The sequence below is a fragment of the Eurosta solidaginis genome, chromosome 1 (assembly GCF_040869045.1).
Source record: "Eurosta solidaginis isolate ZX-2024a chromosome 1, ASM4086904v1, whole genome shotgun sequence".
NCBI lineage: Eukaryota > Metazoa > Arthropoda > Insecta > Diptera > Tephritidae > Eurosta > Eurosta solidaginis.
Window position 1 is genome coordinate 145,113,652 of NC_090319.1, and position 26,386 is coordinate 145,140,037.

The 26,386-nt window shown below is 37.7% G+C and overlaps 1 protein-coding gene and 1 long non-coding RNA gene across 6 annotated transcripts in view; one reads left to right on the top strand and one right to left on the bottom strand.

The window, feature by feature from the left end:
* LOC137236858 (axin-like) overlaps nt 1-26,386 on the top strand; it is a 1,106,688-nt gene that overhangs the window by 899,473 nt on the left and 180,829 nt on the right. The gene's annotated exons all lie outside the window — the stretch shown is intronic.
* LOC137236864 (uncharacterized) lies at nt 21,489-24,271 on the bottom strand. The gene is made up of 3 exons (XR_010948678.1): nt 24,135-24,271; nt 24,006-24,073; nt 21,489-23,874 (listed from the first exon to the last, which is right to left on the bottom strand). It is a non-coding gene; the product is annotated as an uncharacterized lncRNA (long non-coding RNA).

Consider the following 26,386-nt stretch of genomic DNA (forward strand, 5'->3'; position numbering starts at 1 on the left):
CCTTTGAGGTTTTGCAATTCTTAATGTGTTTTCAACCGAAAAGAAATCTGTTTTGCTAAGCGTTTCTATATTGTGCGGCAAGCGTTGCCTTAGTTGCTCTATTAATTTAATTATGAAGTCGCGACATATATGTATTACGTATCCTTCTTTCAATGAATTCGTCTATACATTTATCTTATTCTTGGTAATTGTGCAGTTTATGGTACCCACCGAAATTCGGGCCTTTTTTCGAGTGAGGTATCAAAAGACGCGTATTCATGTCTAGATTAAGAATCTGAAAGCGGAAGTTACCTTTTTTTACCCGTTTAAAAGTTATCCGCGAAAAACTGTTCCATTGGGCACGTTTTTTTCTGGCACAATGGCGTTACTGTAGGCACATGAATTAACTCAATTCCAATATTCGGTATATTAATGTAATTTGATATCGCAGCGATTTAGTTTAGCACCCCCCGAGTCCGGGGTTAAACTTGATATAAAATGAAAGAGTGTGTTCTCCCGATCACAAATATATATATTTTAAAGTGCGCAAACTTATAGTTTAAAAGTTATTTGTTGTTAAAGTTTACAAATTTCTGTAAAAATTTTGACATAGGCCGCCTATGCGAAAGGGTGTTCTACTCAGAAAAATCTGTGGTTCGCGAAGCTAATGTTGTACCGGCTAAGGGTTATTTTTTATGAGCGCGGCCGAAGGCCGCCTATGCGAAAGGGTGTTCTACTCAGAAAAATCTGTGCTTCGCGAAGCTGGTGTTGTATCGGCTAAGGGTTGTTTTTTATGAGCGCGGCCGAAGGCCGCCTATGCGAAAGGGTGTTCTACTCAGAAATACTGTGGTTCGCGAAGCCGGTGTTGGACCGGCTAAGGGTTATTTTTTAAAGGCGCGTCCGAAGGCCGCCTACGGGGAAACGTGTTCTACTCAGAAATACTGTGGTTCGCGAAGCCGGTGTTGGACCAGCTAAGGGTTATTTTTTATAAGCGCGGCCGAAGGCCGCCTAGTCGGAGAGGTTTTCTACTCAGAAATACTGTGGTTCGCGAAGCTGGTGTTAGACCGGCTAAGGGTTATTTGTTTATAAGCGCGGCCGTGAAATTAATTGAGGCTATTAAATACACCTACATACCATCCGTAAAAATATATATTTTCCTTTTTGTTTATAAACTGAAAGGTGGTAAGGTAATATGTATTTTTTTTTGTTGATGTGGCAGCATAGGTTTGTAATGCCATAAATAATATATATATATATATTGTTGCGAATTTACTGCAATTCCGCTTATTCCAAATATTCTACTAACGTTCGAATCACCAAACTGTTGAATATATAACTCCACTATTCAATAATGCAAAATGGCCTTTATTAAAGGCCTTCACAATAACACTTATACTTCGCAACTGATAGCTTGCTTAAATCAAACTGATCTTCTTGCCTCAACTGTTGCTGCTTTTATACTCTGTGCTGTGTCGTTCGCATACTTCTAGGCGTTTCTATTTCTAGAATCTACTACTTATTTATCAGCTATAAACTTATCAGCTATAACTACAGATGCAGATGATTTTATAGCTTCTCTCATAGCCCATACGCGTGTATATGTGAGTGATACTTGCACAATTATTGCATACTTTCGGGAGTATCTCAGATATCTCAGATATATGCATGTGGTTGTGCGTTGCTTCTCTGCTGCGTGTACGTAGATATGTGTAGATATAATGATTGATTCGTTTATGTAGATACAAGTGACTGTCTGCTTTATTGTTGTTGTGGCTTCATTTGCGTAGCATCAGACTAGTGATGTGAGTATCACTTAGTGTCACTAATATTCGTCACAATATATATATTTATATATATAAATGTGCATGTTCAAAGGCGCGATTAATTTAATAAAAACACTTATATTAAGTAAAAACAATGCAAAAATAAAATGTAAAATATACAAAAATGCAATTTAAGTGTATCGTTGCCAATTTGTATAGACATGTATGTGGATGAACGTATTAAAAGATTTACAAATTGTAAGTGAAGGTAGTATAAAAATTTGCTAAATTTCGAAACTTTAACAACAAATAACTTTTTAACTATAAGTTTCCGCACTTTATTACATATTGGTGATCAGGAAAGCCCCCTCTTTCATTCTAAAAAAACCTTTTATTTATATGAAGGGGTGCTATTCTAAAATTTTCCCTTTGATATATATAAATTATGAAAAAATAACTTTGAATTTCACTTATTTATTCTTATTAAGGCAAACCAAATATCAAAAAAAAACTCGCCTATTTATTTGTTGCTGTTTAACACATGAAAACACACGAATACAGAGTAAATGGAGGTGCATAGTGATGCCAGCTCAGCAACAATAGAAATTACTTACGCTTTTCTCTAGTCGGAACAATGCAAGGTGGTGGCGGCTCGATATAAATTCAGAGAAACATCCATATTCTATGGTTTTGCTTTTGTATTTCTCTGAAGAGTTTGCAATTTAATATACATATTTAAGGAGATAAGTGTTTAAATTATCGAAGTAATGCGCCGCAGCCGAAAATCTATTCATTAAACTTAAAAAACCTTACAGGCGAAAATTTATGTTTTATGATGCGAAATGAACAGAATCAAAGACATTTTTTCATTTAACGAAAACGCGCCGCAGGCGAAAATTTAGAATAAAAAAGCGCGCAATTTTTTATTACAAATTTTCATATTTAATGATGCGAAATGAAAAAAGGCACAGAGATTTTTCATTTAACGAAAACCGCCGCAGGCGAAAATTTTATAGTTTTTGATACGATTTAACAACAACCACACACTGCAGGTGAAGTGAATTTAGGAGAAATTTGCAAGAGAAGAGTCGTGACAAGGCGAGAGTGGTAGGGAAGAGAATAGAAGAGAAGAGGAGAGAAGAGAAAGAAAGGGAAGAGCTGAGAAGAATATATTATGGGGCGAGAAGAGGAGAGAAGAGATGGAAAGGGTGGAGAAAAGACGGAAATAGAAGAGAAGAGGAGAGAAGAGATGAGGAGAAAAGACTGCGCCTAAATAAAAATGAAATTCCAAATATTTGCCAGCATCTCTTTATTTCGATAAATTGAAGACGTATTTTCTTCTCTTAATATATTAAAATGCAAAATATTCAGTAAATTACAAAAACAGTGTAATTGTATGTTTATTTAAATCTATGTTGAGCCGCCACCTCCTTGTATTAATCCTATCAGAGAACAACAAAAGTAATTTCCGGCGTTGCTGAGCTGGCAACACTGTTCACTTTCATGTGTTTTCATTTCGACAGAAATTTGTTGCAATATTTGTTTTGATATTTTATAAGTAAATTAGTGAAATTTAACATAATTTTTCGTTAATTCGTGCAAGTTAGATTATGTTAATATACTAAATATAAAAAGTAAAGTGATGTGTGCGCTTAAAAGATTGTAAACGTGCGGGAACAATATGTATCACACAAACCTGTTTCTCGCTGATAACTTTTAAACGGGTAAAAGAAGTTAACTTCTGCTTTCGGATTATTTATCTAGACGTGAATACGCGTCTTTTGATGGCTCACTCGAAAATTACTGACATTTCTTTTAAGTTTGTTATGTTTATGCGAGACAATGCGTCCGCTATGTGGTTTTCTTTTCCGGCAATTTATCCCAATTCAAAATCATATTCCTCTAAATCGAGTCTTACTCGTGTTAATTTGGACGAAGGGTTCTTCATCGAGAAAAGATATGTTAAAGGGCGTATGGTCTGAAGAAGGTTATGGCCCAATGGATTGCTGCTAATTCTTTTTCTATTGTAGCTTTGTTAGTTTCACCTTTTGTGAAGGATCTAGAAGCGTAAGCAATTGGTAACTGTTTGCCATCGTGTTCTTGACTCAGGACTGCTCCGCAAGCACACCCACTAGCGTCTGTTGTTATGCAGAATTCTTTATTGAAGTCTGGGTATTGCAAAAGTTTTGGACTAATTAATGCTTCCTAGGTAGACAAAAGCTTTTTGACATTCCTTCTTCCACTCAAAAGAGACATTCTTTTTGCAAATCCTTGTTAGTTTTCTTGAGTATTTTGCGAAGTTCGGACGAATCTTCTGCAGAATGCTACGAACCTTTTAACTTCATCAGCTGTTTTTCGTTTGGGTAGTTTTGAACTGTTTCAAATTTGCTTGGGTCGGGTAGTATTGCCTTGCTTGTATATTTATGGCCTAAATAGGTTACTTCTTGGCTGAAAAGTAGACAATTATCTGGATGTAATTTTAGGTTGTACTTTCTACATGTGGAGAACACGTCTCGTAAGTTGTTTAACATATGTTTTTCAGAGCAACCTAATACAACTAAGTCATCCATATAAAGGAACGCTTGAGAAGGTTTGAGACCTGCAAGTGCTAGTGTCATCATTCTTTGGAAAGAATTCGGTGCTACTTTCAATCTATAAGGTAGTCTTTTGAATCTGTATGTGCGATTTTTAGCTGTGCATGAGGTTATATCCCTGGAATCTGGGTGTAATTCTATTTGATGAAAACCTGACATAAGATCTAGGCATAAAAAATATTTTGCTCTTCCAAGTTGGTCTAAAATATCATCAATTCTTGGAAGTGGGAATTTATCCGCTGTTAATTTTTTTACCTTTTTACTTGCTGGCTCGAGGTCATATAAATAAAAACAAGTTATTTATATTTTGTGCCAATATATTTCGATTACACATCGGGCGAACTAACAACAAACATAAAACATATTGTAACGAATTTTTACTTGCAAATCCTCTTATTTGCAATCCTCTGCTAAGTTCGAATCACTAAACTGTTGAATAAATAACTCCAATTTGTAATAATGCAAAATGGCCTTTATTAAAGTACTTCACAATACACTCAACTGTGCAACGAATAGCTTGCTTAATAACCACACTGATTGATAGCTCAATGAAACTATACTATTCAAAATAATACTGCTATTGCTCGCTAGATATCGTCTTAATCGCAACTGCTTGACAACTCAAATCAAACTGAATTACTTCTTACTCGCCTGCATCGCTTTTATAGTTTACGCTGCATACTTCTAGGCTCTTCGATTTCCAGAAGTTACTAGTTGTTTCGGCTACAAAATCGCCATCCACAACTACGTGCACAAATTATTGCTCTCTCTTGTGACAACTCAGATAAGGTATATGCATGTGTTTGTAGTTTACAGTCTCCCGCACACACATAAGCGTATAAGTAAATTCATCGGTGTGTGACATCTCATCTCTCGCTGCCTTGTATGTAAATGTTGCTCGTCGGAATGTGTACATATGTGTAGACGCAATTATTGATTCGTTTATGTAGATACATAATGATTGAATTATTGATGTGCATTCACGTCACTGCTTAGATCGGCTTAGAGCTGGCAGCACTCCTTAGTTTTGCTAATATTCGTAACACTGCCCTCCACCTAAGTCTGATCGTCCCGATCAGACAAATCTCTCGATCTAAACGCTGCTAATCTCTCCAAATGAACCACTTTCATTTTGGTTCGTGGTTTGGTAGTGGTTTGTATGCGGTACACTACATCGTTGATCCGTTTTACAACTTTGTATGGGCCTTCCCAGTTACAGTGCAATTTCGGGGACAAACCTTTTTTTCGTTGTGGGTTGTATAGCAGCACCAAATCTCCTTCCTGAAACCCTTCCGAATTAATTGCTTTATCGTACCTCGCTTTCATCTTGTCACTCATAATCTTTGCTCGTTGCCTTACCAGATCGTGTATCTCTCTCAGCTCTTCTTCTAAGACATCAGTGGATTTCTTGACATTCCTCTCCGCATCGGCATCTATCCCATACTTCAAATCAGCTGGCAGTGGAAGGTCGTTGCCAAAAATTACCTTTGCGGGAGTTTGGCCCGTTGTGTCATGTACTGCCGATCGGTAGGCCATCAAGAATAATGATATGTGTGTATCCCAGTCCTTATGGTACTTGTCGACTACTTTCCTTAAATGCTCCTCCAATGTTCTATTGAAACGTTCCACCATACCATCGGACTGAGGATGCAATGCAGTTGTCCGTGTTTTTCGAATGCCCAACTTCTTGCACAGTTCTTGGAACACAGCTGATTCAAAATTCCTGCCTTGGTCAGAATGTAACTCCATTGGTACACCATACCTTGCAACCCATTCGTTTTTAACCACTTCTGCTATTGTTTCTGCTTCTTGGTTTGGGATTGGGTATACCTCTGGCCATTTACTGAAATAATCCATAACCACCAGTACGTATTTGTTTCCGCGGTTGCTAGTAGGAAATGGACCTGCGACATCCATGGCGATCCTTTCAAATGGTGCACCTGAAATATACTGCTTCATCTGGCCACGACTTCGGGTTTTGGGCCCTTTCGCTCTGTTGCATACCTCGCAATTGGCAATCCACTCGGTGACCGACTGACGGCAACCAACCCAATAGAATTTCTGCTTAATTTTCTCGAGTGTCTTCGTGATTCCAAGATGGCCTCCACTTGGACCATTGTGCAACTCGCTGAGCACGTCAGGAATCCTCTTTCTGGGAACAACTATAAGTTTCTTCTTGCACTGACCATCCTCACTCTCCCATACGCGATGCAAGCAACCGGATATCAATTCCAAACTGTTCCACTGTGCCCAATATGACTTCGCAATGGGACTCTCTGCTGACATATCCTCTCTGCTTGGTCTTTCGTTTCGTTCGAGCCCTTGCATAACATGTGACAGATCTGTATCTTCTAGCTGACACTTTCTTAGTTGTTCCTTGTCCCATTCATCCGTACACGTTATAGTCATTAGCCGGACATCTATAATGTCTTCTTTAGCCTCGGCCTTTGAACAGTGCTTGCATTCCAAACTACATGGCCTTCGTGACATTGCATCGGCATTTCCATGGGTACTACCTTTTCGATGCTCAATGGAAAAGTCATAGCTTTGAAGTCGCTCGATCCACCGTGCCAATTGTCCTTCCGGATTACGGAACTGCAGAAGCCATTTCAATGCTGCGTGATCTGTCCTGACATGGAATCGCTGGCCGTAGAGGTATTTGTGAAAATGTTTAATGCACTCTACCAATGCCAACAGCTCTCTCCGCGTAACACAGTAGTTCCTCTCTGGTTTTCCAATCGAACGGCTGTAATATGCAACTACCTTCTCCTGTCCATCGACCAGTTGTGATAAAACGCCTCCTATAGCATATCCACTTGCATCTGTATCTAGAATAAATGTTGCTCCTGGAATCGGATATGCTAACATTGGGGCAGTGCACAAACGCTCCTTCAATGTTTGGAAAGCCACTTCTTGCTCCTTCTTCCATTCAAAAGCTTTGTTTTTTCTTGTAAGCTCATGGAGGCTATGGGCTACGCTGGAAAAATTTGGTACAAATCGGCGGTAATATGTGCACAGCCCAAGAAAACTCCTCAATTCATGTAGATTCTGTGGTCTTGGCCAATCCTGTACAGCCTCTATTTTTTCCTTCGCAGTGCAGATGCCCTCTGTCGTTACCTTGTGACCCAAATAATTGACTTCCTTTTTAAACAGCGCACACTTTTTGGGACTTAACTTCAGACCAGCACCAGCTATTCTCTGGAAAACTTCCTCCAAGTTCTTAAGATGTTCATCAAAGTTCTTGCCCAATACGATGATGTCGTCCAGGTACACCAAGCATGTTTTCCAATGTAGTCCTTTCAGTACCTGGTCCATGAGTCTCTCAAAAGTAGCTGGTGCATTACAAAGTCCAAAAGGCATCACTGTAAATTGCCAAAGACCATCACCGACACTGAAGGCTGTTTTCTCTTTATCTTCCTCCTTCACCTCCACTTGCCAGTAGCCGCTTTTCAAGTCCAGCGTGGAAAACCATTTCGTACCAGATAGCGAGTCCAGAGTGTCGTCAATTCTTGGCAATGGGTAGCTATCCTTTTTCGTTACGTCATTCAACTTCCGGTAGTCCACGCAAAACCTCATTTTTCCATCCTTCTTTTTTACAAGTACTACCGGTGAGCTCCATGGACTAGCTGATGGTTCGATGGCGCCGCTGTCGTTCATTTCTTGAATGATTTGACTCACAACTTCCCGCTTCGCCAGTGGAACACTACGTGGAGCTTGACGGATCAGTCTCGCATCTCCAGTGTCAATTTGATGTTTCACAACGTTGGTGCGGCCTGGTTTAGAATCATCCTGGTCAAATATGTTCGCGTACTTTAGGAGCAGTTGTTTTACCTTACTCTGATATGCTTCCTCTAGTCCCTGCATCCATGCCGTGATGTCATTTGAAAGATCAGTATTACTAGCTGAAACGTGTTCCTGGAGCTGTTCACAGTTAATAACCACTTCAGCCTCTTGGCATCTTCCCAAAATAGCTCCTTTAGTCAGTTTGAGTGGTGACTTGAACTCATTGAGTACTCTTACCGGAATACGTCCATCTTGTTTTGTCATAGCCAGGGTTTTTCCTACAAGTATGTTTAGTGCTGATTTGTTTGCTGCTTCGACAACCCACAATTTGTTTGTCCCACAATCTCCATCAACCTTTGCCCAGATGACTGCTTCGGATTTTGGTGGTATTTGCTGACTCTCTTCCACCAGCACTCGTTTACTGCTGTAGCCTCTCTCGTAGCCGAAATTAAGTGGTACATCCATGTTTTTATATCGCATCGTCTTGCTTTGCATGTCGATCTTGATGCCCTGGTCGATTAAGAAGTCCACTCCAATTATGATTTCATCAACAATTTCTGCCACTATAAAATTGTGTACTACCATGACGTTCCCAATTGCGACTTCACATTCTACTTCTCCAATTACCTGGGTGTCCTCTCCCGTGGCTGTACGTAATCTTGCTCCAAGCAATGGTCTTATCTTTTTGTTGACTAAATCCGCTCGAATGATGGAATGAGATGCACCCGTATCTACAGTCAATAACCGTTCCTTTCCGTCCACATGTCCTCCAACAGTAAGGTTGCTCGATCTTCTTCCAATCTGCGAGATAGAGATTATGGGGCATTCAATTGCGGGAGCCAGCTGTCGCCCCTTGCGGCTGACTCGATTTAGTTTAACGATTGAGTGGTCTTGGATATTTGCTCATCACCTTCTGCTCTGCGTTTACGACCACCCACATTGTTGGAGCTATTGGGACCGCTGCTGCAATGTCGTGCAATATGACCTGGGTTGCCGCACTTGAAACATTTAATAACTCCGGCATTTTTCTGTTGTGATCCCTTCAGTGCTTCCAAAATAGTGTCTACCCAATCTGGTCTTTCCACTTCTACACGATGAGCTTTGTATGCTGGTTTACTCAATAGTGAGGCCGTTTCCTGAGTCAATGCATGTGATACCGTTTCAGAAAATGTCAGCTTTGGGTTTGCGTATGTAGCTCGCTTCGTTTCCACGTCCCGTATGCCATTTATGAAACTCTGGATTTTTACCCTTTCAGTGTATTCCACGGGTGCGTCCGCATTTGCAAGATGAGCCAATCTTTCAATATCTGAAGCAAACTCCTGCAATGTTTCATTTGCTTTTTGGTATCGGTTTTGCAACTCAATTTGGAATATCTGTTTCCTATGCTCGCTTCCATAACGTCGTTCTACAGCAGCCATCAATGCTTCATAATTGTTCCGCTCTCCTTCGGGAATCGTCTGTAGAATTTCCGCTGCTGGCCCCTTCAATGCCACGAATAGTGCAGCAATTTTATCTTCCGAATTCCAGTTGTTCACTGCTGCGGTCTTCTCAAACTGTAGCTTAAAGACCTGGAAAGGAACAGAACCGTCAAAGGATGGTGTTTTTACCTTTGTATTGCTTGCTGAAACAGCTGGGCGGTTTAATTGCAACTCTTGTATACGACCTCTCAAAGCATCTACCTCGGCTTCGATTTTTTCCTCAAACTGCGTTATTTTCTCGTCCATACGTGCTTCGAGTTTTGATGATATACGCGCCTCTTGTGCTTCGAGTTGTACTGTTATGCGTGCCTCTTGTGCTTTCAGTTGTGTCTCCATTTTTGATGTAATCTGTGTCGACATTTCTGCCATACGCGTTTCTTGTGCTTCAATCTTGGATGTTATGCGTGTCTCCTGCGATTCTAGTTGTGATGCCATATATGTCTTCTGTTCTGCCAGTTGAGATGACACTGTCGATGTTTGAGCAGATATTGCAGCTAAAATCATGTTCAAGTCTGTACTGGTAACCGTCTGCGATGTTTCGTTCTTCTCTTCAATTTTTGTTGTCTCCTCGCCATCAAGATGAAAGACATGCTCTTCCACATCAATTCCTTCTGCTTCCATTGCTTCTCGTAGCCGTGCCTGAAGTTCGAGTTTAACGCCGCTTGTATTCAATCCACGGCTCTCCAACTCCTTCTTCAGTTGCGGGATCTTCAATTCACTTAACTTTGCCATGTCCTTGTTGTCCTCTAGAATTTATTCAACAATTCCTCTTCTGACACCAATTGTAACGAATTTTTACTTGCAAATCCTCTTATTTGCAATCCTCTGCTAAGTTCGAATCACTAAACTGTTGAATAAATAACTCCAATTTGTAATAATGCAAAATGGCCTTTATTAAAGTACTTCACAATACACTCAACTGTGCAACGAATAGCTTGCTTAATAACCACACTGATTGATAGCTCAATGAAACTATACTATTCAAAATAATACTGCTATTGCTCGCTAGATATCGTCTTAATCGCAACTGCTTGACAACTCAAATCAAACTGAATTACTTCTTACTCGCCTGCATCGCTTTTATAGTTTACGCTGCATACTTCTAGGCTCTTCGATTTCCAGAAGTTACTAGTTGTTTCGGCTACAAAATCGCCAGCCACAACTACGTGCACAAATTATTGCTCTCTCTTGTGACAACTCAGATAAGGTATATGCATGTGTTTGTAGTTTACAGTCTCCCGCACACACATAAGCGTATAAGTAAATTCATCGGTGTGTGACATCTCATCTCTCGCTGCCTTGTATGTAAATGTTGCTCGTCGGAATGTGTACATATGTGTAGACGCAATTATTGATTCGTTTATGTAGATACATAATGATTGAATTATTGATGTGCATTCACGTCACTGCTTAGATCGGCTTAGAGCTGGCAGCACTCCTTAGTTTTGCTAATATTCGTAACAATATAATGTAATTTTATATTTTAATCAAAACACTTGATACCTACATTTTTTTGTTTACTTGTCTGTAGTCAACTACCAATCTCCATCTTTCTTCTGTGTTGCCTGGTAGCGATTTTTTAGGTACCAGTAAAATTGGACTATTGTACTCTGATATTGAGGGTTCTGTAATGTCATCTTCGATCAACTTATTAGCTTGTTTGCTTATTTCCCCTTTTTGTGTCTCGGGAAATCTATATTTTTTTTATGTAAACTGGTGTGTCGTCTTTCATGTGTAGTTTTTGTTTGTAAAAATTATTCGAGGAAATTGGTTCTGTCTCTAGTGCAAATATGTCAATGAATTCTGTTCATAATGATGTTAATTGAGAATTGACAAATTTTGAAAAGTTTTTGGTTAACCTTTTTAATTTTTCTGTATCATTATTTTTATTTTGTGTGCTTGTTTCAATTAGTGTGTAGTCGTCTAAATTTTCCGTATTAATTTTTTAGTTTTGAATAGTTGTGTTTTTATTTGTTGTGTTAATAATTCTGACGAAAGTTTGGTCTTTATTTGTGAGTTTGTTTGCTATAAAAATGCCTTCAGATAATTGTTGATGGGGTATGAAGATGCTTTTACTATCAGTGTTTACTGTCACTTGTCTAATGACTTCAGATCTAAAAGGGATTGTAATTGTATTGACGGACAGACAATTTGTTAGGTGCATTGTTTGGGGAAAATCATATGGTCTTAGGATTAGTTTATCCTCTGTTTTGCCATAATCTAGAATGCAATTATATTTTTGAAGTTTACTTCTATAGCGGCATGCATTTGAGAGAAACTGTAATGAAATTGGAAGACAACAACCACACCACACTCATATAGCAACAGCACCATAGACAATCTTAAGTACGGCAGTTGCCATGAAAATGAAAGCGTCAATATGGCCCATGTGGTAAGCGTGCGAATGAGCACGCAAAGGTCGCGGGTTCGACGCTGTCGACTGTTTCTAATTTTTTTTTTTTTAAGTATAAAATCACCATTATTTTATTTGAGAGTTTAAAACCACACTCCGGTGCCAGAGAGTTTAAAAGCTAATTATAAAATCACCATTCTTTTATTTGAGAGTTTAAAACCACACTCCGGTGCCAGAGAGTTTAAAAGCTAATTTAATTTACATATGTACTATGTACGTCAGCTATCACCTGTGCACAAAGTGCGAACGTCAAGCTGTGAAGTTGTGTTTTGATTTCTACTGTGCCTTATTTTGCCTTAAATCAATAAATTTGTTTGTTTAAATAATTATTGTGCTAAAAATAAGTGTAAATACGTTGTGTACTGCATTGGCAATTTTAAAGTTCTGCTTTTCTTTACTAAATAAATTGTATCTTAAAAATAATTGATAAAGTGTGTATATCCATACATACATACATATTTGCCGAGTCACTTTGCATATTTGTTGTTGCATTTGATTGGCATTTATATATTTTCAGTTTTCAATTGTTATTTGCTCGTGCACATTTACTTCATTTTCTTTTCACTGCCACAGCGGTTTGCATTGTGTGTTGTTAAGCGTCAGTTCATAGCGATCTTAAACTGCTCATACAGTGATCTTCAAACTGCTCAAACAGTGATTTTCTTACTGTGATCTCCAAACTATTTTCACTGCCTCCGTCTGTTTAATCAATTTTAATTTAACTTATAATGTCTTGCAATTTTGTTAACTGCCAATTGAAAGGTGATACCGAGCGTTTCGTGTCGTGCTGGCTTTGTGATGAGCTTGCTCATATGAAGTGCGCTAGTTTGACAGCAAGGGTGTGTGATGCGATCAACGATAACAAGGGTGTGCGTTGGTCGTGCTTGAAATGCAGATCCACGGAAGTGGATCTTTTTAAGCTTTTCAAACATACCCGAAACGCATTCTCTGAAATCGGTAAGGAACTTTCTACATTAGGGGATAAATTCAAGTATTATGAAAACTTGTTTAACACTTTCAAATGTATTAGCGATTCAGCTGCTAATGCTAACAGCGACAGTCGTGACAGCAAACGAAAACGAACTGATGTCTCGGCTGGCGTATTGACCCTAGACCCCGTTCAAAACTTCCAGAACCCAATCGTTCCTACACCTAGCACGATAGAATTAATAAACTTAGCATCTCAAAGTCCTCTTACAGTAGAGCCTTCAACATCAAAGGCACCTCCAACAAAACTAGCAGCTAGAAAAAATACTGAACCTGCAAACCGTTCTCAGGCGACTGAGCCTGGAACTAGGAAGTTGGTTGTAGTCCCTCCTAAAAAATCGATATTCGTGTCAAGATTCGAGAGGGATACTACTGAGGAGGATCTGAAATCGTATATCTTCTCAAAAAGGAAAACCCATGACGTAACAATTCGGAAATTTAATTTTAGTTATGAAAGAAACGTATCTTCCTTTAGATTAGATGTACCTATTGACCATTTTGACACTATCTTGAGTAACGATTTTTGGCCCTCTGGGGCACTTGTGCGGGAATTTGAATATAGGCGGAATAAGAGTATTCCAAACTTAGCAAAGATCCCTGTTAATAACACTGAGTCAAAAAACTGAACGAAAAATCTGCTTTAGATATACTTTACCAAAATGTTAGAGGCTTAAACACCAAGTTAACAGAACTGTTTTTAAAATCATTTAACTCAAGCTACGATATAATTGCTTTAACCGAAACCTGGCTGAAACCTCATGTTTTTAACTCAGAGATCCTCTGTAATGACTACCAGACATATCGAAATGACCGCCTGAACAGGGTTGGAGGTGGGGTTCTGCTTGCTGTACACTCTTCAATACCATCTGAAGAGATTTGCGTAACCGCCACCGATACAACTGAGTTCTTGTGCATACGCACCCAACTAGCAAATATCCACATTTATTTGGCCATCTGTTATATCCCGCACTCTTCTGAACTGTCCGTTTATATGCATCACATTTCCTAGCTAAGAACTGTTAATTCGATGCTAAAGCCTTCCGATTCCATTATTGTCTTGGGTGACTTCAATATGCCACACATATCATGGTGCATCTCTGACTTTAATATCGTACCAGTTTCGTCAAAGTCTTCCAACAATGAATTTCTAGACGGAATGTCTGAGCTGTGCCTTCAACAAATCAACATCCAATCGAATAAATTCGGAAGAGTGTTAGATTTAGCCTTTGTGGATGATGAATCTAAATATTCCATTAGTCGATGCGAACCCATTATTGAACCTGAAGATGCTTACCACCCTTCCCTCAAAATAGTTTACGAAGTTGTAAATTATGCTTGTAACAGCGGAAATAAACGATACAACTCCAGTTATCGCTTCGACTTTGCGAAGGCCAATTTTAAAAAATTAAATCGTGATCTATCTCGAATAGTGTGGCCAATATTTAATGCTGATGTGGAGCAAAGCGTTTCTCACTTTTACAATACCATTTACTGTCTTTTTGAAAAATACGTACCTAAGCGGATTTGTGTACATTCTGATACAAGCCAAGTATGGTTCACTAAAGAGCTGAAAATTTTAAAGAATAAAAAGTCTCGATCTTTCAAGTTGTTCAAAAAGACGGGTTTACATAACCATTACTTACAGTACTCGATTCTACGCTGCAAGTATTTTCAATTGAACAAAAAGTGTTACAAAGCTTATCTTTGTAAAATGAAAAGAAATATAACTTGCAACCCGAAGGCATTTTACGGATTCGTAAACTCTAAAAGCAGGGTGAAAGGGTTTCCATCATCCATGAAATTCCAAGATAATATTTCCAGCGATGATCAAGAGATCGCCGACTTCTTTGCGGAATTTTTCAAATCAAATTACTCTATTGAGACCAACGTTTCACCTAATGAATACCCATACCATATTGATTCATGTTATTCAATCAGAGCTCCATCTATATCTTCAGAAGATGTATTATCTTATTTAAAAACTTTAAAAGTATCATATTCATACGGCCCCGACAGGATCCCGACACACTTTCTTAAAAAATGTGCTGCAAACATCTATCAGCCGCTAACAGATTTATTTAATTTATCTTTAATTTATGGCGTTTTCCCAACAATATGGAAGGAATCTTTTCTTATTCCGCTTCATAAAAATGGAAGCAGGTCTTCAATAGAAAACTACCGGGGCATAGCAAAGTTATCCGCTATCCCAAAGTTATTTGAGGCTATTGTTACCTACCACCTAACATTCTCTATTTCCCCCATAATTGCAAGCTCGCAGCATGGGTTCTGTAAGGGCAAATCACCTATCACCAATTTACTAGAATTTACCACCCACGTTTCTAATGGATTTAGAAATGGTCTTCACACTGATGTAATTTACACCGATTTCAGTAAAGCTTTCAACAAAGTATCACACCCATTACTTATTCATAAGCTCAGTCAACTCGGTTTTCAACCCCGTCTTATATGTTGGATTTCTTCGTATCTTGGTTATCGTACGCAAAAAGAAATCTTTAAAAATACACTTTCTGGGGTCATCAATGTTTCTTCTGGTGTTCCTCAGGGCAGCCATCTTGGTCCGATTCTGTTCTTGTTGTTCATAAACGATATATCTGGTACAATTAAATACTCAAAAATCTTGATGTACGCAGACGATGTAAAACTTTTCAAATCATGTGCCTCGGTTGAGGAACATTCCTTGCTTCAAATGGATTTAAATCAATTGGTTACCTGGTGCAATGTAAATTATATGCCGCTCAATCTCAAAAAATGTAAATTCATGTGTTTTTCTCGGAGAGTTTCGCCACCAGCTTCATATACTATTAACAACTATAGTCTAGAAACTGTAAATAATTTTATTGACTTGGGAGTCATGATGGATTCCAAACTTAGTTTCAATCTTCATATTAATGCTACAGTGAATAAAGGCAAAGGTGTTTTTGCATTTGTTAAACGGTGGTCAAAAGAATTTAACGACCCTTACATAACTAAAACACTTTTTACAACATTAGTTAGGCCAATATTAGAATACGGCTCGATAATTTGGAATCCGCGTTATCAAGTCCATGCAGACAGTCTCGAATCAATACAAAAACAATTTTTACTATTTGCCTTAAGAAATTTCCAATGGGACTCTTTAACTAATCTTCCACCTTATACTAATCGATTAAAGCTTATCAATCTTCCAACTCTTGCTAGTCGAAGGGAAATGCTTGGTGTAATATTTATGACAAAACTTATAAATTGATCAATTTCGAGCCCATTCCTTCTGAATGAAGTGAACTTTTGCGTTCCCTCTCGGACATCGAGACACTTCAAACCTCTTCTGCTGAAACAATGTAGAACGAATTTCGAACAAAATGAACCTTTTCGGCGTTTATGCCAAGATTATAAATCTCACTCAAACACATTTGATAGCTCGGACTCCCTTTTTTCTATAAAAAAGATTGTTCTCACCTCTCTAAATTAATGTATAATACGTTTGCTTCTGTTCTCTTTAAGTATTACGCTTGGCTGATGAAATTTCTTCTGTAGCTGAGCAGTCTCAGATCGTGGCGCTTGACAAACCGCTGCCCATCAAAGACTCGGCAAAATAAAAATAAAAAAAAAAAAGTTATATATATATATAAATCGATCGCGTGAACAGGATTAGCCTGGTTTCATTGGGCCACTTGAGGGCAGCGCGCTGCCACAACGTCCATTACAAATTTCAGGCAAATCGAATAGGACGTATGTAAATAGGTATGTGGGTATTATTAATTCTTGTCTTTATTTCGACTTCGCATGCATATTTATCAGTTTTGCCAGGTTAAAAAAATAAATGTAAGGCGCTATAACCTCCGAAGAGATCTAAGGCCGAGCTTCTCTCCCAATTTGCGTCGTGCTCCTCCTGATTTTCCATACAAATTGGCCGGACGGGACCTACATGTTTTATGCCGACTCCGAACGGCATCTGCAAGGCAGATGAGTTTTCACTGAGAGCTTTTCATGGCAGAAATACACCCGCGCTTGCCAAACACTGCCGAGGGGCGACCCCGCTTAGAAAAATTTTCTTCTATTTGAAAAACTTTATTTCTAAAATTTTGATGTTGCTTTGCCGGGGTGTGAACCCAGGGCATACGGTGTGGTAGGCGGAGCACGCTACAATCACACCACGGTGGCCGCCAGGTTGATGCGACTAAATCGAATATCACAATGAACTTTAGAGCTCTCAGCAACAGCTTTCATTTGATATCCATATTGTGCAAACACATTCTAGGGGTACCCGGGTCCACGTTTTGGCCTATATCTCAAGACCCTAGCCTCCCAGTTGTATGAAAATTATCCTGTACTATAGCACTCATCAACAACTTTCATTTGATATCCATATTGTATAAACACATTCTAGGGGTACCCGGGTCCACGTTTTGGGCTATATCTCGAGACCCTAGCCTCCCAGTTGTATGAAAATTATCCTGTACTATAGCACTCATAAACAGGTTTCATTTGATATCCATATTGTATAACACATTCTAGGGGTACCCAGGTCCACGTTTTGGGCTATATCTCGAGACCCTAGCCTCCCAGTTGTATAAAAATTATCCTGTACTATAGCACTCATCAACAGCTTTCATTTGATATACATTATGTATAAACACATTCTAGGGGTACCCGGGTCCAAGTTTTGGGCTATATCTCGAGACCCTAGCCTCTCAGTTGTATGAAAATTATCTTGTACTATAGCACTCATCAACAGCTTTCATTTGACATCCATATTGTATAAACACATTCTAGGGGTATCCGGGTCCACGTTTTGGCCTATATCTCGAGACCGTAGTCACCCAGGGTTATGAAAATTATCCTGTACTGTAGCACTCGCCAGCAGCTTTCGTTTGATATCCATATTGTATAAACACATTCTTGGGGTACCCGGGTCCACATTTTGATCTCAAGACCCTAGACACGTAGCGAAAAAAAAGGTAGACTTTGGCCGATTCTCAGACCTACCCAATATGCTCACAAAATTTCATGAGAATCGGTTCAGCCGTTTCGGAGGAGTTCAGCCTCTAAAACCGTGACAGAAAAATTTTATATATTAGATAATGACAATGGGGAGATTGGTCGTTTATGGCTGCATTTCGCTGATTCTGCTAAAACTGGTGAAAAAATCAGAAGAAAAGCAGCGGCGTTAATACATAAGTACAATATTTCACAACTGGCAGTGCCAATAGACCGAAGAACTTCCTCTATACCATTAGCACGCAATAAACAGTTCTTGTAAAGCGAAACCATTTTCCTCTGGTCTCTGCGTGTGCGATAACGGTTCATAAGTCACAAGGCGGTACATTTGGTGAGATCGTCTACCAGTATGATAAATCACATGCTCAACAGCTACTATACGTCGCATTATCACGAGTAATATCGATCCAAGGGCTTCATCTTGTCTCACAAAAAATGATAGAACATTTTATCACGGCCGGAGACCAACAGTATCCACAATTGAGTTGCGAGCTGAATTTGAAAGGCTTAACTTGAATCGACTTGAAACAATTTAAAATGTATTATATGATTTTATAAATGCGAGAAATGGATTGTCATTATTCACTTTTAATTGCCAAAGCTTACGAGCCCATTACAAGATATTTAACTAGACAGAATAGCATCATCGTCGGATTTTCTAATTCTTTCCGAGACGTGGATTGATAATGATACGTTTTTAGACATTCCCAATTTCGATAAAGTAATCCAATTTAAAATACCATATACAAGAGCTGGTGGGGTTACAATCTACCATAACACACATGACGGGGGTAGTGTTGTTACTCCACAAACAACACTCAACGCATAACAATTGGAATCAATGTCCGTTCAGATTTCTAAGGTGGGAGAAATATGTGCTTGTGAGAGTACATTGGGTAGCAACAAAACAATTGTAATTGTAGCAATTTATATTTTTCCAATAAAGCAATAACTAAAATTATTGAATTCATCCACGAGGGTTTAATAAAATATACCACAAAATGCCGATGATTTTAAGTGGAGATTTCAATGTAAATTTTGCCTCGTATACATCGATCTCATTAATTGAATTTCTCGCCACCAAATTTAATTTAAAGCTTTGCAGCAGTCGCACTGAATCTACAACGCGATCAAAAACAGCAATTGACGCCGTGTTTCAAAGGAACATTGATCAAATCGAAACTAAGACATATGTTTCATATTTTAGTTATCATAAGCCACTTGTATCTTTTGTAGAAATTTGATTAATAATAATAAAATTAAAAGTCTAAAAATATTCCTTAGTTTAATTTAAAGAAGGTCACACTTCAGAATTACCGATATCTGTCAACAAACAGATTTTCAGAGTATAAAATCACCATTCATTTATTTCAGAGTTTTTAGAGTATAAAATCACCATTCCTTTATTTCAGAGTTTATAATTCAACATCACCAATCTCATATAGCAGCTAGGATGCTTTGTATGTATATGTGTGTGTGGAATTTTACGAACACACCACACTCATATAGCAAAAGCACCATAGACAATCTTAAGTACGGAATTTGACATGAAAATTAAAACGACAATATGGCGCAGTGGTAAGCGTGCGAATGAGCACGCAAAGGTCGCGTGTTCGAGGTTGGCTAATTTTTATAATTAGTTTTTTTTATATAATTAGTTTTTTTTATATAATTTCTTTTTTTTTATATAATTTCTTTTTTTATCTTTAATATATGTTTTTTAATCATTTAATGCGAAACGTCACTTACATCATAATTGCATTTGATTTGTCTTTGTAATAGAATTTATTACGATTGTGATATTTTGTTAGAAATAGAATTACCGATATCTGTAAACAAATGAATTTTCATAATTTTGTTGGTTACGTTTAGGGACCGATATGCCGAAAGATAACAACGGGGCTCGTGATAGACGGCGAAATGCTAAATTAAAGAAGTAAACTTCCCCTGGGTGTGCACCGCACACACTTATTTTTTTAATAAAGTCTAAACCTATGATTTCATCGCATGGTATTGGGAAGTCGTCTTCTGCGACGTGCAATTTATGATAAATTAGAAGGTTATCACCTTTTAATTCCGCCTTGACTGTGCCTATTGTGCTGGTGATGCCGTGACCTATGCCCTTTAAATCTATTATTTGTGTTGTATTTATTTTTGTATGATTCTATATTTGATTCTTTTTTATGATTGAAATATCTGCTCCTGAATCTACTAGGAGGTTTGACACTGAGTTACTTCGAGTCGTTTTAGTGAATATGTAGCTATTCAAGTTTAGGTTTAGTACACATATTTTTCTGCTTATTGCTCTTGAAGTGGAGTCGACTGGTTTTCCTGGTGCGTACAATTGCGTACGTTGCGTGTCTGGCTATAATTCCTATTTCCAATTTGGGTTGCAACCCTTTGGGTATTATTATTTGGTTTTGTGGTATTTGTGGTATTGTTATTGTTTTACCTTGGTTGTGGTGGTAATATTCCACCTCTATAACTTCCGTAGTTGTTATTTCGATAACCTCCACGGAAATAACTTTGATATTGCTTTTGTTACCGTATATTTAAAATTGTGTTCGAGCTGATTGTGATTTCCGTGCAGCTGTTTGAAATTGCATCGTTCATTGTTGTGAACGTTCCCGCCTGCATGATCATTTTCACTTTCTCATTGGAGCAGTTCTTACACATCGCTTTGACTGCTGCATATCTGGTTGCCAAGTCTGGGTTTAAGCCATACGAGTTATATGCTCCCTCCAATGACCTAGTTATCTTTTCTATCTCCGCAGTGTATTGGTTTGCTGTTTTACTGCGCTGTTGGATATTCAGGACTTTTGCAGTTAAAACCTCCACTGTTTCGCCTTTCATTGCGGTTCTCAATTTTAATTTTATTTGTGCAATTGTAGTGTCGTTGCTAATAAAATTTCTTGCCGTGCCTTTTAGCTTGGTCTTTATCATGGCTATAGCTATGGCTTCATGATTATCCTTGATTTGGTCGAGGATATCAAGGGCATCTAAGAAACTATGCAAATTTTCAGGCTTGCCATCAAACTCTGGTAGCATTGATGAGGCGGTTTTGGTGAATTCTACTACGGTTTTGTGTCATTGTGATATTAATGAGTGGGAGATCTAGTGTTTATTTTCTTCCACTGATGAAGTGTGACTCAATGCTGGTGATGGGGTGCGGTTTCGGAAAGTTCGGTTAGAACTGAGCTAAAATCAACCTGGAGTTTTTCCTCTATTGTAGTTGGTATAGTTATTTCTATGTTATATCTGGCTAAAGAGGGTACTAATTTGTCACGTACGCAGGAAAAGAATTGGTAGGCTTCTGTTTGGTGTTCTTAGTGAGTATATTATTTACCGTATTGTTTACCTGTCCTATATTATTTAGGGCTTCTACGATCGTGTTTAAATGTTTTACTATAGTTTCTGGTTTTATCGTGGTGTTTTTATTTATGAATTTGTATGCTGTTTCTGCTTTAATTTTTTCTTCAGATAACGCCTCATAGATTTGTTCCCATTTGTTCATTTCTATCTTGGGGCAACATCAGTGAGAAAAAAAATTTAAAAGGTTTTTATGAGGACGACTCGAGCATTCCAATTTACTGAAAAAATTTTATTTTCATTTCTAATGAGAATTTTCTCTATTTATTTTTTATTTCTTAAGTATCTAATTTTTTCTTTTAATTTTAGTCTATCTTCCTTATTGATTGTAATATTTAATAGTTTAAAAGTTTCAGCTATTTCCTTCTTCTTTTTAAATTGTTTACCTCCCCGTTTTCTTCTTCTTTTTATTGTCGGGGAAGGTATTATAGGAATTTCCTCCTTCTTGTAAAGCTTGTTCCGTCGCCGATACTAGTCTATCGTAATTGGTGTCTGACCTTGCTTAGCTATTTTATTTTTCACAACTTCTTCTGAGATTTTTATAAATTCCCTAATTGTGTCTTCGCATTTTTTTTTTAATTTTATGAAAATCTTCCTCAGTTGTAATCTCTTGCATAGTAAGGAAATAGCTGCAACCCTTTTTAAAAAATGTTTCTTCTTTTTTTAATCTGTTTGAGAATTTTTATTTGTATACTTTTTTTCAAGGTTTTTCTATTAAGGACGAAAGAGAAGAAGGAGAAAAAAAAATTCCCTAATTTTGCTAATTTTTGCTGTTGATGATGATTTCTTTATTCCACCTCGCTTGCTTTTATTTGCTCAGTTATTCTTATTCCACCTCTCTTTATGCTTTTATTTGGTCAGTCATCCTTATTGCCGATCAGAATGTTGTTTATTCCACCTCGCTTATGCGTTTATTTGGTCAGTCATCCTTATTGCCGATCAGAATGGTGTTTAACTTTATTTGCCGTTAACTTCGATTTTAATTTGCTTAATCCTCATAACTGATAATGTAATATTTTCGATTTTAATTCGCTCAAATTCTCATAACTGGTGTTGAATATTTTCTGGGAATCCTCTTTGTAGCGCAAAATGTCGCCTTCCTTTGTATCCTGTTCGGTTCAGGATTACTTAATTTTTGTTTTTAGTTTTGCAGGACCTTTGGTCCTGTCTTTTAAAATTCTTGGCAGTTAGCGAACTGTTTGTTGAGATGGGAGGATCTCTGTTCAGCTTATGAGCAAATTTTCAGCTAATTGAAGATCAGGCTGTCAGGATCTTCCTCCAACTAGATTTTTTAGCAGTTTTGCCAATTTTAATCTAGTTTGGCAGGATCGCCATGTAATAACTGTTTACTAAAAGAAAGTATTGTTTACGCGCTGATCGTTAGCGTTAAAAAGCATTTGTTCTTTATTTGAAAATTGTCTTCCCTTTGATACAAATTTATCTAGTCTACACATACATATTTACACCGCCACTAATAAATGGCATTCTTAACATTTACATACTGAGTCAGCATATTAGTTCGATCTATTTTTACAATTTGTCATTGTGAATATTTTGGCAGGCGTATTGACGAGTTGTCATTGACACTTGGTCACGCTATTAATAACTAGATACGGGTCTTGCCGTCGGCATTAGTGAGTGATGTTGAACTCCCGCTGTGTAGGGGTAAATGAAATGTATTTAGGTCAACATTGTAATGTGCATACAATATGGGTGGTCTGCATAGACAGTACGTTGGCATATTAGAGTATTAGAATATGATGAATAATAGTGCAAACATATTGACATAGATATGTATCATGCATAATACCACATTATTTTGGTTAATATATCCCCATGTATTTTTAAATTGCTCAAATATTTTTACATTTGGGCTTTCGGTTCTGCTCATCTTAACTTCAAAGGCACTTTTTAATACGACTTCCAAAATGTGATGACGGCAAGGTAGCCAAAGAAGCTGCTTTTGAAGACTGTGTTCAATAGTCGTACAGGTTCCATTAAAACGGCCCGTATTTACGGCAGTTGTGTCGAACACTAAGGATTTTATATGATCTTGAAGTCCCCATTCAAATAGAGCTTTACAAACAGCAGACGCCTGCTCTCTGCCAGTTCCACTTTTAAGTGCGGGCACTTCAAGTAGTTGCTCCGTACGTCCGCATGGAATTATGATTGGAAGTATGTAAACTTTTTCATTCCCAGTAAGAGCTGGTAACAGCTTTCCGTCCTAGTGCAAACAAATTGCACCAAGTTCGTTCTTGTTGAAACGTTCTTTTATATTTTTGAACTGTTCTGCTCGTATTTTTTCCGTAGCATTATGTGTAGACGTTTTATTTATAATATATTGTTGTACCTTAAGACCGACTGCTTCTACTACAGATATAATTAAATACACGGCTTTTCGATCACTGACCTTGCAAACATCTAAAGCGTCTGCAAGTTTTGGAGTCATTATATTTAAATCCTCTAATTTTTTTGGCTGGCGTTGGCATTACAGCTTCTGCTCTCAAGAGCTGTTAAAAAGGAATTAAGTGTTCTGGTTATAGTTTTGTAATGTAACCCTGTGTGTTTCAATTATTTCTCATCCACGTTTTATATAGTTTCATTCTCACGTTTTATTTATAATTTATAACCTTGAACTTACCTCATAGCTAGCAGCGATTTCTCTGATATCGCTCTCCGAACTGCAGGAAGAGAGTTCAGCTGTTTCATCTGACAGTACAAATACATATATGTTATACTATATTAAAAATAATATACAAATTTTTCTTACTAGAAGCAGCTAATGGACCATCACTCTGTTATTTCCGTTTTAAATGATTTTGTTTACGTTCCTCCATTCGTTCTTCACTTACTGCTGTTTTGTAATCGATTCCATACATAAACCCTGGTCTGCCTTTCTTTCTTTCATTCTCCAAAAATAATTTGTCCTCTGAATTTTTAATAAGGTCCAGTGCATTTGCACTTGCTATATCAAATAAGTCATCTGATTTCGACGTCCACACCTCTTCTCTTTCTCTTTGCGTTTCCGATTTAATTTTAGAATTTTTATTCACTTTCCTCCATGCATTATATAAATCTTCAAGTTTTGTTATGGAGTTTTGCTTGGTTCTAGTGAGGATTCGAGCTTTATCCCAAAAAAATATTCACTTCTTCGACCACTAAGTCAGCACTCTCACGTAAATTTAATTTTACTGCTCGTAAATTAGTAGTATGTATATGGCGGTTCTGGATCACATTTTGTATGGAAAACTGGCAGCATGTCTCACCCTAAAAACTCAGTACTTTTGGACCAGTCTGGTCTTAGCAATGGGATCAGTTCATTATTTTCAGGCCAGTCTGGGATGAGTCTGACCGAAGGAATGAAACCAGGTCTATATTTATCTTGACCTGAAATTTTTACCACCCCTCAAGATCATTCAACAATTCCGCTACGTGTCGCATCCGTTCTTCCGGTTTGTGTTCTGGCTTGTCTCACCGATAGGTGGCGTGTTTTGGCTTAGAGCTTTTTACCTTAAGCAGAGCTTTGTCGTAAACATGACAGCATATAAATTATATATATATATCAATAAACCGCAAAATACATACCGACACAGACACACCCATCCATATACATACATTTAGATTAGATAAGGGCTACTTGTCTCAATGTATATAAGTTGACATCCTTTGAGTAAAAAAATGAGTATCGTTAAATGGGGGACCCTACATTTTTAAAGGGCCGCAAATTTTTAAATGTCCCCTCATTTCTAATGAGTCCTAGACTTCACCCGAGCCGTTTTAAAGAGTCCTATAGATTTCTAATCGAGCTACTGCTCCCCAATCCCCCACCCCCTCTTTTTCTCCTTAACAAAAAAAAGCAGTTGGACACCTGTAGTATACCCCAACTCCCAGCCCCAACCCCCAACCCCAACCCAACCCCCAACCCCCCAACAACAACCCCCTTTTTTCTCGTCTACAAAAAGGAGTCGATGGGCACTTGTAGTACCGCCCCCTTTTTTTCTCGTTGCAAAACGGGCCTGTCGTGCACCCGATCAGGGGCAGATTGAACATTTTATTTGACATTTTATTAGATTAGGTATGATGAAAGATGAATATAATGGCAAATTAATGAAGGAATTTATTGGTTTGAGAGCAAAAATTTATTCTATTCGCATCGATCGAGAAGAAAAAGAGATTAAAAATTAAGGGTGTTAAACAATGTGTTACTCTCAAACTTTCTGCAAATGATTTTAAAAGATGTTTATTCGAAAAGAAATTGTACTTTGACTCAATGTATATGTTTAGATCACAATGTCATGAATTGTATACACAAGAAAGAAATAAAGTAACGTTAAGTTTTTAGATGATAAGAGATTTGTAAAAAATAATGGAATTAATACCTACGCTTGGGAATGTTTATATAAGAGAAAAAATCAAAACATGCTGATAAGAAACCTTAACTGATCAACATTGAAACATATATATATATTGATTGATTTTCACATTACAATCAGTATGAAAATGATATTGATAACGCACAACATCGAGGTGTAAACTATATAATCTAAAGAGATTCATTCCATCACATTCTGTACTCTCCTCTTTAATGTTAAACACCGGCTTTTGGAGGAACTCTGCTATCCATACACTTTTTTCTTGCCCCTTAACATAAACTTTTATGTTCTTCAATGTTGACATCAAATAGTTTTTTACAGATTTAAAACTATCGCTTCCATAGGACCATAATAAATTATGGTGGTGTAACATTAACCAATGAGCTTGTCGTTGATTATCCTTACTCAGATCCGAAAATTCAAATGGAGCTTTTATGTGGAAACAATGGAATTCTTCATTGTTGAGGACCACAGCTATTTCCTTTACAATAAATCTATTATCGTATGCTTTAAAGCCTTGAACATCTACTGTCGCAAACATTATGAAAATTAATAAAGAAATATCTTTGTAATGCTAGGCTTTTTATACGTTAAGCACAGACAGGTGAAGCATAGTTGGGTATAAAATAAAATTTTTATATTTCGCCCA